At 43.3% G+C, this 14,355-nt stretch overlaps 1 protein-coding gene across 1 annotated transcript in view; it reads right to left on the reverse strand.

Moving 5' to 3' along the window:
• C2CD3 (C2 domain containing 3 centriole elongation regulator) overlaps positions 1-14,355 on the reverse strand; it is a 2,415,762-nt gene that overhangs the window by 2,166,198 nt on the left and 235,209 nt on the right. The gene's annotated exons all lie outside the window — the stretch shown is intronic.

The raw sequence follows: 14,355 nt of genomic DNA on the forward strand, positions 1-14,355 counted from the left end.
GTACCTACCATAAATGTAGATGTTCGAGGATCTACATTGCTGCAGTCATAACCTGTGGGTAAGTCTGCTGTCCTCGGTCGGCCCGAATACCAAAGAGCTAGTCTGGCGTCGGTCATTGTCGCCCAGAGCTGACGTCAGTACGTAGTAGTACTTAAGCGCATGACCGACGCCATATCCTCAGTCTTTCTTGCCCCAGATGTCAGAAGGCCTAAAAATGAAAGGCCAGAGCCAAAATAGTAAACACCCAACAACCACCAGTGTGGAAATAAAGAGTATCCCAAAAAGAAACACAGCAACCCCAAACTATAGAGGGGAAGGAGGGAGGGATAATTGGACTGCAGCAATGTAGATCCTCGAACATCTACATTTATGGTAGGTACAAAACTGTACTATGTTCTTCGTCTCACATTGCTGCAGTCATAACCTGTGGGTAGAATCCCAAAGCAAAGGAAAAGGGAGGCTGGCAAACTAAATAGCATTAGGAGCTGCTAACATGCCCTGTAAAACTGCAGTGGCAAACCCAGCCCTGGACTTGGAATAAAGAGGGAGATGGTAATGCTTAGTAAAAGTGTGTACTGAACTCCAAGTAGCTGTCTCCAAAATATCCTTAGTAGCTACCCCCCTCAAAAAAGCAGTAGATGTGGCAGTAGCCCTAGTAGAATGAGGTCTGATCCCAGCAGGAACATTCTTCCCATGATGAGAGTAACAAAAAGCAATACAATGACCAATCCACTTTGAAATAGTCTGCTTTGAAACAGCTTTCCCTTGTGAACCCAAAGCAAAGGAAACAAATAATTGTTGAGTCTGTCTGAACTCTTTAGTTCTGCTCAAATAATAACGTAGCTGCCTGTGGATATCCAAAGAATGCAAGACTTTTTCCCCCTTATTTTGGGGATCAGCATAAAAAGTAGGCAAATGAATAGACTGGTTCAAGGCCACATTAGAAATCACTTTAGGCATAACAGTAGGGTTAGTACGCAAAGAAACTCTATCCTTATGGAATATCAGAAAGGGTTCAACTGCCATGAGTGCCTGCAATTTAGATACCCTCCTAGCAGAAGTAATGGCCAACAAAAAAGCAGTCTTCCAAGACAAAAACTTCAACTCAGACGTAGCTGCAGGTTCAAAAGGAGGTAAAGTAAGTTTCTCCAACACAAAATTGAGATCCCAGGAAGGAGTAGGAGCTCTACGTGGGGGTCTTATATTTTTTGCCCCTCTAAGAAATTGTTTGAACAAAGGGTGAGAAAATAAAGGAGGGTCACAATCATAGTGAGCAGAAATGGCTGCAGCATGAACCTTCACAGAAGAGAATGACAAATCCTTGTCCAGTAATTCAGTAAGATACTGTAGTGCAAAACTCAAATTAGGCACTGAAACATCAAAACCCTTTGCTGTGCTCCAAAGAAAAAATCTCCTCCATTTATCAGCATAAACTTTTCGAGTACTAGGCCGCCTGGCTTCCAAAATGACATCCAAAACCTGTTGAGGAAGCTGAGACCCCACCGGCTCTAATACAGAATACGCCAGGCTGTTAGATGCAGGGACTGCACCCTGACATTGAGAAAATGATTGTTTGACTGGGATAACAAATAAGGAGTCTGTGGCAAAGGCCAAGGAAGCTCCTGAATTAAACTCCTCAGCAGAGGATACCAATGCTGACGTGGCCAATCTGGTGCTATTAGAATCATGGAAGGCTTGTCTCGCCTGACTTTCAAGAGTACCTTGGGAAGAAGAGGCAGAGGGGGGAAAGCATAGACGTGAAGGTTGTTCCAACTGAAAGATAGAGCATCCACTTTCCAAGCATTTGGGTGGAACATCTTTGTGCAAAATTTTGGTAGTTGAAAATTCAGTGGAGAAGCGAACAGATCTATGTCTGGAGTTCCCCAAGCCACGGTCAATTGTTTGAATACCCGAGGATCCAGTTTCCACTCGTGGGGATCCACAATTTGCCTGCTCAATACATCTGCTAGGGAGTTCTGTGCTCCTGGCAGAAACCGTGCTTGAAGATTGATTTGCAAACTCAGAGCAGTCTCCCACAAAATCATTGCTTGTCTGCAAAGAGGGTAGGAATGGGTTCCCCCTTGCTTGTTGATGTACCACATGACTGTTGTGTTGTCTGTCTGAATCAACAGCTGTCCTGGCTGAAGTATGTCCTTGAAGGCCATCAAAGCAAATTGGACTGCTAACATCTCCTTCATGTTGATATGCAAATGTAGTAGTTTGGGAGGCCACATGTCTTGTATCCATTTCCCATTGAAGTGTGCTCCCCAAGCCAAGTCCGAGGCATCCGTCGTTAGGATCTGACTCGCCTCTGGTCGGGTCACAGAGAGTCCCTTGTTTAGGTGACATTCCTGAGCCCACCACAAGAATTCCTTCTGGATGCAAGGTATAATCCGAATGACAGTGTCCAAACCGTGGCAGTGTTGAGTCCACACACTTTTGAGATACCATTGTAGCTTCCTCATATGCAGTTTGGCATTGGGAAGTACTAGAATGCAAGATGCCATGAACCCCAAGGCTTGAAGGACTGTCCTTGCAGTCAGCCTGGACATTACTGATAACTGCTGGAAGTATAGATGAAGAGTTCTTTGTTTGTCCGGGGTCAGAAATGCCATCTGAGAAGCTGTATTCAGTCTCACACCCAGAAAGCACATGTCCTGAGAGGGCACTAGACTGGACTTTGTTTCGTTCACAGAATACCCTAGGCACCTTAAAACTGCCATTACATACTGGAGATGTTGTAGTAACTTGTCTTTGTCTTGAGCAAGAATCAGGCAATCGTCCAGATAAGGATAAATTTGCATTCCTCTCTGTCTGAAGAAAGCAATTACAGGAGCCAGAACTTTTGTGAATACTCTGGGCGCATTAGATAAACCAAAGGGCAATGCAGAGAACTGATAATGAGAAGTACCAGCCTGAAATCTCAGGAATCTCCTGCAGCTGGGCCTGATAGGGATGTGAAGATAGGCCTCTTTGAGATCCAGGGTTACCATCCAGTGATCTTTGCCTAGCATAGGCAGAAGTTGTTGCAATGTTAACATCTTGAACTTTGGAATGTCAAGGTAGGTATTGAGAATGGACAAATCCAGAATTGGCCTCCAAGTGCTTCCTTTCTTTGGCACTAGGAATAGACGGGAATAAAATCCTAGGCCTACTTCTGACGGAGGGACCACCTGAATTGCCCCCATCTGCAAAAGCAAAGAAATTTGCTCCTGAGCCTCCAGCCTTTGCTGAGGAGGCACATCCGGCATGCCTTTGAAAGGAGGAAAAGTGTGAAAATAAAACGTGTAACCTTGATTTATTATATCCAACACCCATTTGTCCTGGGTGACCAAATGCCAGTTTTGTTTGAAAAGTCCCAACTTTCCTCCTAGAGGAGCTGCCAGTAAAGAAGGGTCTGGCAGCTGAAGATACAGGTCATTGGGTCTGTTTACGAAAGGGCTGACCCCTGCCCTCACCAGAAGACTGTGCAGGAGAACTCCAAGTCCTAGGTCTGAAAGAACCCTGAGCGTGAGCCCTGCCTCTACTACGTCTAGACCTGCCCTTAGACTGATAGTCCGAAGAAGGATAAGACCATCCTCTAGCAGGCCAATTCCTACTAAACTTAGGGGGCTGCACCTGCATAAAATCCTTGACCGTCTGCATAGACTTAGCTTTATCTTCCATCTTTTTCAAAACTGATTCCACAGGAGGACCAAAAAGTACTTCAGATTGAAGAGGAGCATCCAAAATCTGAGCCTTAACATGCTCTGACAAATTTTGATCCTTAAGCCAGGCATGTCTACGAATAACTGAACCTGTAGCAGCCACCCTGGAAGAAGCCTGAAGAGCATCGAAACCACACTGCAAAGAATGTTTGCCAACTTGATCTGATGCATGAACCAACTCCTGGAGCTCCTTACACTCTATACCCTCAGATAAAGCATCCACCTTAGATTTCAATTGGCCTAACAAAAAGTTCTGATACTTCAGCATATGAAATTGGCAATTCAAAGCCCTCATAGCTAACGAGAGGAGGTGTACACTTTTTTTCCCCACCTATCTAACGCTCTAGAATCTTTATCCAAAGGAACTGGATTCTTAGCCACAGAAGCCCTAACACCCTTCGGACCTTGAATAATAGTTTCCGGATCAGCTCTAGGACTCTTGTACAAATACTTATGTGCTTCTGGAACTCTGTAATACCTGTCTGGCTTAACAGGGGCAGGAGGCAAAGAATCAGGATTAAGGGAAGATTCAGAAAAAACATCCTGAACAACATCTAAGACAGGAGGAATAGCCAAGGGCCTATGCTGAGGCAAAAACAAAAATTCCCTAAGCCTTTTCCGAGAATCTGAAAAATCCTGACCTTCCCACTTGAAATGTTCCCTCATGGAATGTAAAGTCAGAAAAAGAAAAATCCTCTGGAGGGGAAGCAGAAGGACAGGAGTCCTCCTCATCCGAATCTGAATAGGAAGGAAAATCCTGAATTTCTTCAGCTGAGGAATCACAGTAGTCTGAAGAATGATCCATTCCCTCTAAATCTGCCTCCACCCTAGGCCTCTTCTCTGGGGGGGGCATAGAACCCCTGATCAAAGTAATCAAGTCCTCTGCCATTTTCAACATATGCTTTTTAGGAACAGGGGCTGGAGAGCTAGAACTATGACCAGGGCCAACAAGACAAGGTTTGGCCTTAGCATGGCCTTTAGCCACTGAAGTAGAAGGCCTAATAACCTTTTGTAAAGAAGGAACTACAGATACCTGAGAAGCACCCTCAGCCGGGCCTACCTCCTGAGAGGCCAACTCCTGCAAAAGTAAAGGTTCCCCTGGGATTCAGCCGAACCTCGGCAGGATCCACAGATTCAACCGAGGCTCTGTAGAACCGGCGTCCGCAACGGACGACTCATCCGGTTTAGACCTCAAAGATTTATCTTTACGCTTTTAGCGGTAGCGGCGTCGGAGGATCCGACGGCATGTTATAGTTACACCGCTTACAAAACAAGCCTGGCACAGTCTAATCTCCGCTTTAATGGTGAGCTTATTAAATCTAGCACAAAAGCGACACCCGACCACGTCGTGCTCAGGCCCTAAGCAAGGAATACAGAAAGAATGATAATCCCTATGAGGTATCTGTTTCCCACAAGAAATGCAATTATTAACTTTTTCTGACATCCGGATAACTGAGGCAAGAAAAGACAAAAATTTCCCCAACGGGGTACTTAGCCCAACTTGGTCTTCGGTCTGAAACTCGATAAATGAAAATTTCAGAACGCCGAACGGCACTTGCAAACGCTGCTTCTGCTTCGGACCACGCGGCAAGAAAGACTGAGGATATGGCGTCGGTCATGCGCTTAAGTACTACTACATACTGACGTCAGCTCTGGGCGACAATGACCAACGCCAGACTAGCTCTTTGGTATTCGGGCCGACCGAGGACAGCGGACTACCCACAGGTTATGACTGCAGCAATGTGAGACGAAGAACATCAGGGATACACAAGCGCACCACAGACACAGCACAGAATCCCTGTCAGGAACTAGGAAAGGAGCAGGCCTAAGGCCTAACCTAGGGGGAAGGGGAAATTAAATTGGATAAGGGAAAAAAATAGGACTAACGGGAAAAGGGTGTAATATATCCATTAAGCTAAGCTAAACGAAGAAAGGGGTAGGAAGGCTAAGTACAAAGGCAACTTTGAAGTAATAAAATCCCAACACTTACCAAGAGCCGGTAAAACACACCTAGTCAGCGAAGCGGCAAACGAGACCTGGGTAGTTATCGCCTAGCATCATGGGATATAGGGTTGCATCGAGCCAGTAAAATTAGCTCTCGAGCTTTAGTAAGTGGCCAAGTCGGAGCCGAGGTTCGGCTCCGAACCCATCCAGCAAGAATGAAGGCAAGATTGACAACTTAACATCTGCGGTTAGGGTAGGGGAAACAGACAGAACATGAGCAGAGCGAGTGTGAATGGAGTATGGCCCTATCATGAATGTAACTTTATTTCTGAAGTTAAATGGCTGAAATAAAAGTAGGCAAATGTTTTGACAAGTATAGAGTATAAGAGAAATATTGAGGCATATTCTAGTAGAATACAGCTAGGGACAATTCAGAATAATTATGATTTATCTGAAGGGAAGGAGGAATCTGGGATTGCTAAATGGTCTTGAGGGAGGATACAGATAACAGTGCAGTAACAAGACAGACCAACTGTGTTTCATAATATAGTCTAAAATTCCCTAATCTTATTCAGATAAAGGGGAAGTCCTTATACCCTATGGCCCCTTTCTTGGATGTGCAGCAGCAGTTGCTCTTGGTCTGCAGCCCACATGTGAATCCTTGGAGATGCTCGGGCAGTAGGCTGAACAACCATAAAAGCATGGAGCTTTTGCAATTCCTCCAGCTGATATATTCATTAACAGCAATTTGGAAAAGATGTCTGACATTTAGATATAATTTTCTGATTTTTATTAAATTTCTTTTCACAGAACCATGATACTAAGTTGGAGATGAAGTAGTTGTAGCAGGAGAATGAGAAACTGACTGACCTTGTTCTGGAGAGCAGAACAAGTCTGACAGAAGAGAAAGTCTTCCAAGGCCTTTTCTCTGCACTAATGGTGCCATTAACAAGTACACAAACAAAACCCCTGCACCATGGGCAATGGAAGCAATCCAGCTCTTGTCTAGGATGTGTGAGCAGCTGTGGAACTTGGATCAGAAGGGCGGATGTTCACCAAAAGGTAAGGAACCGTGTGCAGCAGTGATCTTTATAATGAAAAAAGAAGAAGGGAAAATAAGTAAGGGTGGAAAGAGAAACGCAAGGGGTAGTGACAGATAAGTAGGAGACAGTGTGAGAGCGAGCCAGGCAGAGGTCAGTACCACAAAATGAGCTAGACATTAGCAGTCAGGAAAGACACTCAGCCAGGCAGAACAGACAGAGGACAAGAGGGACAGAAAAGTGGACAGATAAAGAAAAATCATAGGAAGAATAGTGGTTACATATGGTGGGGGGACAACCAGTGCAGATTGTAAGAAAGACTGGGAATAGTGGAAAGGCTACCTGTAGGAAGGGTAGGAACATGGTAAAGGAAGTACAAGAGAAGACTAGTGCAGGTAAACAGAAGAGGGCTTTAGTGAATAAAGATTCGATCACATCAGGGAACTAGCAGTCTAAGCAAGGGAGAAAGAAAAGTTCAGATTTCAGAGAAAATGGTCTATGGGTTTAGAGTCAGCAAAATCTGGGAGGTGGTAACCAAGATCACCAACAGGGAGGGGGTGAATGCATCTTGTGCTGCATGTGGGTACCAATGACCTAACGCAGGACACACGTGAAATGGCTGCAAGCATTAATAGACTGATGGTAGACAGAGTTCAGGAGAGGGATGGGAGGTACAATTTCAGAAGTGTCACCTGTACTAGTGGCCGATGCATAGAAGGACAGATGATTAGGGAGTATAACAACTGGCTGCAGCAGTGGAGAATGGCAGAAAACTTGGATTTGGTAGAAGAAAAGGGTCATCAGGCTGACAGATCAGTTTTTTATCAGAGATTAGATTTATTTTGGCTAACAGGTGGCAGGGGTGTTTCGTGTTGGGTTGGAAAGGTGCACCTTAACAATCACACCTTTAAACCAAGATGGATGGGGAAGGGACAGCGACACAAGCAGCTACTTATGCAGCAGACAGAATATAAAAAGAGATTCACAACACAGCAAAGGAGCAAACAAGAGTGTGGATGGATAGTTTAACTCTGAAATGCAAGGAGTCTTGGTAGGGAGATGCAGGCAGAGAGGGTGAATACTTCTACAATCACAGAAACATAGGCCTATGACAACAGGAAATGGGACATGGAGTTACAAGGAAATCGATTGCTCAGGAATGACACAAAAGGGAGAGATGGGGTGAGGGCTTGAGGCTAGTGGAAGAATACCAAACCAACAATAAGGCATAAGTGGAGCCAGTGTGAAAGGCTAAGATACGTGTCCTTCTGCTTTAAACAGAAGGGGGGAGTTGGTGGGCAGACACACAACATAACTCCCAGATGCAATCCGACAACAATATGACAGACTGGAGAAGAAAATACCGGAGTGGGGGCAGGAGGAACAGAACTGTACTCACAGGGGATCTGAACCTGCCAGGAGCAGGCTTGGAGTTTCCAAGCTCCAGTGCAGAGACAGAGATCTGGAGTTGACTAAAGTTTTGGACTATGATGGGTTCAGCCAGGTACGGCAGGACTATATCAGAAAGGATAACATTTTGGATGTGGTTCTAAGCAATGTAAAAGATGTCACTGATGCCAAAGTAAATTAACCACCACAGATCAATCCACTGTGAGTTTTTTTTAAAACCACTGTGAGATATGGAGTGGGGACAGAATAAGAACGAGACAAACATGATGGTGTGGAATTTTAGAAGAGTGGACGGCAGTGTGCTGGGGAAGTAGTTAAGGATGTCAGGAGTCTAGAAACGCATCAAGGCAATAAACCAGCTACAGAAATGAATCAGGAATGGAGTATTTATGGCTATGAACAGGGATATGAGAGGAGTTAAAATACAAAAAGACAAAAAAAGCCAAAGTGGCTACACAGACGTGTGGGTTTATCAATTAAAGCAAAAACAGGGACTTGAAAAAGCAGAAAGAAAGTAGAAGAGGCACAACAATAGAATTATACTAACAAAAAGGCAACAACAAATGTCAGGATAACAACAGCTAAAGATGAACGGGAGTTGGCAGATACGATCAATAACGACAAAATGTGAGGACAACAAAGGCTAAAGATGAATGGGAGTTGGCAGATACGATCAAGAACGACAAATGTGAGGACAACAAAGGCTAAAGATGAACGGGAGTTGGCAGATACGATCAATACGAGAACATATAAAAACCACTGAAGAAAAAGCCTAAGTCAGTAGAATCCACAAAACAGGAGTTTATTTGCCCACTCTCTCTAGCACCTCGGCAACCATTACCTTCCAGGAGTACAAAGTAAAATATTCACCCACTATCATTATATACTATTAAAATCAGAATCAATTAAACAATTAAATACATTTCTCACAATCAATTAAATACATTTCTTACTTAAAATGTCATTAAATCAGAACTTTCCATGTACATTCAGCATTCAGCCCACCTGGACTCAAAGTACAAATCTTTAAAATATATACACTTTCTTTATATAGCAATTTAGTTTTACCATTTGAATTATCTATATTACAATCAATTTGTTCTAAAATACTGGCTTTAAGTGCAGAAGCATCACTATTATGAACTAATTTAACATGCACGGCGACAGGACTAGTAACTGTCTGGGATTTAATATCCCTAAGACGCTCCTGGAGTTTAATTCTAAAAGCTCTTTTCGTCTCACCTACATAAAAACACTACAGGGGGCATTTAAGAGCATCGATTACCCTATCTGTAGAACAATTATACTGATTCTTAGGATAAAACGTATATCCATTAATATATTTAAAAGACTCCACTATATAACTACACACTGAGCATCTAGAACAAGCAAAAGTGCCCTTCGGTGTTGATTCTTTACATATTCGGTCCATATTCTGTCCACAGGTCTCATACACTTATTACGGACAATAATGTCCTTAATGCTTCTTCCTTTAGAAAAAGAAAACATAGGATACCTACACAATAACTTTTTAAATTCCTGAAAATCTAGCAAAAAAGGCCAAAATTGCTTAATAATGTCCACGTGTTTCTCAGAAAAAAAAAACATTATACAGGATAACTACAAAAACCTGTCTATAATCTAATTTCTCTATTTTTTATTATACATAGCTAAATTTTTCCTATTAATGCATTCTCCATCATGTATAAAATTGGACTCATTAAATACTGTGCATTTCAGCTTATTCAAAGCCTCCTTAATATCAGTAAAACAGTAGCCTCGCTGTAAAAACATACTGATTGCAATGCACATTTCTTCATATAATGTTGTGCCATTATTACACAGTCTATCTTCTTCTTCTTTCAGCTGCTCCCGTTAGGGGTCGCCACAGCAGATCAACTGTTTCCATTTCCTCCTGTCCTCTGCATCTTGCTCTGTCACACCAACCACCTGCATGTCCTCTCTCACCACATCCATAAACCTTATCTTAGGCCTTCCTCTTTTCCTGTTACCTGGCAGCTTCATCCTTAGCATCTTTTTCCCAATATACTCTGCATCCCTCCTCAGCACGTGTCCAAACCAACGTAATCTTGCCTCTCTGGCTTTGTCTCCAAACCTTCCAACCTGGGCTTGACCCTCTAATATACTTATTCCTAATCCTGTCCATCCTCGTCACACCCAGTGCAAATCTTAACATCTTCAACTCTGCCACGTCAAGCTTTGACTTCTGTCTTTTTGTCAGTGCCACTGTCTCCAACCCGTATAACATAAGATGGTCTCACTACCCTCTTGCAGACCTTTCCTTTAACTCTTACTGGTACTAGTCGGTCACAAATCACTCCTGACACACTTCTCCACCCACTCCATCCTGCCTGTACTCTCTTCTTCACCTCTTTTCCACACCCACCATTACTCTGAACGGTTGATCCCAAGTACTTAAACTCATTCACCTTAGCCACCTCTACTCCCTGCATCCTCACCATTCCTCTATCCTCCCTCTCATTAACACACATATATTCTGTCTTAGTCCTGCTGACCTTCATTCTTCTTCTCTCTAGAGCATGCCTCCACCTCTCCAGGGTCTCCTCCACCTGTTCCCTACTCTCACTACAGATCACAATGTCATCTGCAAACATCATAGTCCACGGGGACTCCTGTCTGATCTCGTCTGTCAACCTGTCCATCACCACTGCAAATAAGAAAGGGCTCAGAGCTGATCTTTGATGTAATCCCACCTCCACCTTAAACGCATCAGTCACTCCCACTGCAGACCTCACCACTGTCACACTACCCTCGTACATATCGTGTACCACTCTTACATACTTCTCTGACACTCCCGACTTCCTGATACAATACCATAACTCCTCGCTAGGCACCCTGTCATATGCTTTCTCTAAATCCACAAAGACACAATGCAACTCCCTCTGACATTCTCTGTACTTCTCCATCAACATGCATGTCCTCTCTCACCACATCCATAAACCTTATCTTAGGCCTTCCTCTTTTCCTGTTACCTGGCAGCTTCAGCCTTAGCATCTTTTTCCCAATATACTCTGCATCCCTCCTCAGCACGTGTCCAAACCAACGTAATCTTGCCTCTCTGGCTTGGTCTCCAAACCTTCCAACCTGGGCTTTGTACTTTGAGTCCGGGTGGGCTGAATGCTGAATGTACATGGAAAGTTCTGATTTAATGACATTTTAAGTAAGAAATGTATTTAATTGATTGTGAGAAATGTATTTAATTGTTTAATTGATTCAGATTTTAATAGTATATAATGATAGTGGGTGAATATTTTACTTTGTACTCCTGGAAGGTAATGATGTGAAGATTACTGATCCTACAGACATTGCCAATATACTGGCTGACAGGTTCAGTGCAAACTTCTCCCCCCTCCCCCCAAAAAGGAGAGATATCTATACCAAATGATTGTAGCCCCCCAAACATCTCTAACGCCCAGGTGAGAACTGCTCTCTCCAAGGCAAAAAACACAGCATCCATGGGACCTGATGGTGTCCCCGGCTGTGTGCTCCACGAACTCAACGAGGAATTAAACCCACAGTTAGGACAGCTGTTTAATCTTAGTCTCACCTCCGGATACGCACTCCAGGAGTGGCGCAGCCACTGTGGTCCCACTTCACAAAGGCGGTGCCTCCACCGACCCTGGAAATTACCGGCCCATTAGCTTGACAAGCCTTATCTGCAAAGCCATGGAGAGGATCATAATGGATCTCATAAATAAAGACATAGGGAATTTGCAGACTTTGGATCCAACCCAGTTTGGCTTTGTCAAAGGCAGATCATGCCTTTTAAACTTGGTTGACTTTTTCGCAACAGTCACCAAGGCCATTGACGAGGGAAAGGCAGTCCATACAGCCTACCTAGACCTGGCGAAGGCTTTCGATACAATACCCCACTCGGGTATCATTGAAAAACTCATCAACTTAAATGTAAACCCATACATTACAAGATGGGTTGCAAACTGGCTGAGTGACAGAACCCACAGGGTCAGAGTTGCTGGCGCCATGTCAGACTCAAAGCCTGTCACAAGTGGTGTCCCACAGGGCTCAGTCCTGGGCCCACTCTTGTTTGGCATCTACTTTTCTGAAGTACAAGCAAACACAGGAGGGTTATGGCTGACAAAGTTTGCAGATGACTGCAAACTGGGTGCCAGAGTCGAAAACACATCTGACACAGATATCCTTCAGAAGGGTCTCACAGAAACGGATAACTGGTGCCAGAGCCATGGCCTAAAGTTAAATGCCAAGAAATGCATAGTCATACCCTTCGGGAAAAACAGGGTTACCCCTAGCTACCATATAGGTGGCAATCCACTGATCACAGAAGAAGTTATCAGGGACCTGGGGACCCAGGTTGACAGTAGCCTTTCATTCGACACTCATATTGCTAAAGTAGTTAGGAAGACCTTCTACATTGCCCACCTTATCATGAAGGGATTCACATCTAGATCAAGGGAGGTCATAGTCTCCCTATACTCATCACTCATCAGACCAATGATTGAGTACAATGCCCCATTCGGAATGTATCTGACCCGACACTTGCAGCAGCTGGGGAGGCCACAAAAGTTCCTCACCAAAAGGATAAAGGGTCTCAAAAATCTGTCTTATGCTGCCCGACTGAAAGAACTCCAGCTATATTCAGTTGCTTACCGCTTGCTCAGAGGTGACCTGTGCCTGACATACAAGGCCATGTCAAACCCAGATTTGATGAACATGCTTCATCTCAAAAAATCTAGATCCCTCAGAGCCACAAGGGCGGGAGACTTAAACCCCGACACGGTTATTAATAGGACGTGCTGCAGGGATAGATTCATCACCCAAAGACTCCCTATGCTGTGGAACAAAATCCTGGTATATGTGAGGCAGAGCACCTCGCTGGCCTTGTTCAAGAGGAATCTTAACCAATGGATGGGAGATCGCAGATACACCCCAGGGGTTACCTCAGTGTCACTGCTCGACAGAGGCACAGCAAAATAATGGGCATAGTTTCTCCAAACTAAAGGGGTGGCGTAAGCCACAAAACTATGGGCTAGGCTTGTAAATGCCCTCAGGCAGATAGCCTAGTATGAACCTATGAACCTATGAACACTCTCACAGCAAACATTGCATCTGTAGTGCTCTTTCCTGGCATGAAACCATACTGCTGATCACAAATCATCACCTCCCTTCTTAACCTAACTTCCACTACTCTTTCCCATAACTTCATGATGTGACTGATCAGTTTAATCCCTCTCTATACACCCTCAATAATTCACCATAAGGAAGAGAATTCAATAAGTGGGGTGGATGACTAGTTTTATGTTAAAAATGATCGAATTTTCTATGTATCCTAGTTATTTTTTCACCAGTCATCCCTGTCAAAACCACATCCAAAAAAAACATTTACTCGCCTAACTGGAGCCCATCAAATTTAATACCAAATCTACTACTGTCCAAATCCTTGACAAAAAAGGGGCCATATCTATGCCTCCTTTGCGGAAAAAAAACTAAATCATCTATGAACCTGTGGTACATGACATGTTCATTAAAATAATGTTCAGTCTCATATCGCCCCATAAATAGGTTAGCATACATGGGGGGCGAAGGAAGCCACGTGGCTGTATCCATTTTCTGTTTATATAGGTCTCCACAGAACTCAAAATAATAATTGTTTAAATGGAAATCAACCAATTCAAGTATATAACTACTTATTGGACAATCACCTAAATAGAATGTCAAAGCTTCTACACCATCTTTATGGTGGACGGAAATATACAGACTCTTGACATCTATAGAAATCCAATACATTCCTTCACTCCATATATACCCTCTATTTTTTGTAAAAAGTCAAGTGTCCTTAATAAATGAGGGTAACCTCATCAAAAATTAAGCAAAAAAATTGTGAAGAAATATGCCTGTGGGCTTGAAAAAATAACTGGATGCCAAAATTATCGGTCTACCAGGTGGTCTTTGCATACTTTTATGCAATTTAGGGAAGACAATAGAAACGCGCAATGGAATTATTTTCATTATAAAGTTTCTTATGTCTATTTGTATTCTAATCTGTAGCCTTTATATAATAAATCCTGAAAACTCTCTTTCGCAATTGCATATTCTTGTAATGAAACTCTCACATAAGTTTCAATATTATTTAAATGGTCAAAACACATTTGCATATACCGATTAATATTAAAAACAACTAATTTCTTACCCTTGTCAGAGGGCTTGAAAACAAGTTCATTTTGTTCACCCAATTG

The sequence above is a fragment of the Protopterus annectens genome, chromosome 5.part1, assembly GCF_019279795.1.
Source record: "Protopterus annectens isolate FY-2018-M chromosome 5.part1, PAN1.0, whole genome shotgun sequence".
NCBI lineage: Eukaryota > Metazoa > Chordata > Ceratodontiformes > Protopteridae > Protopterus > Protopterus annectens.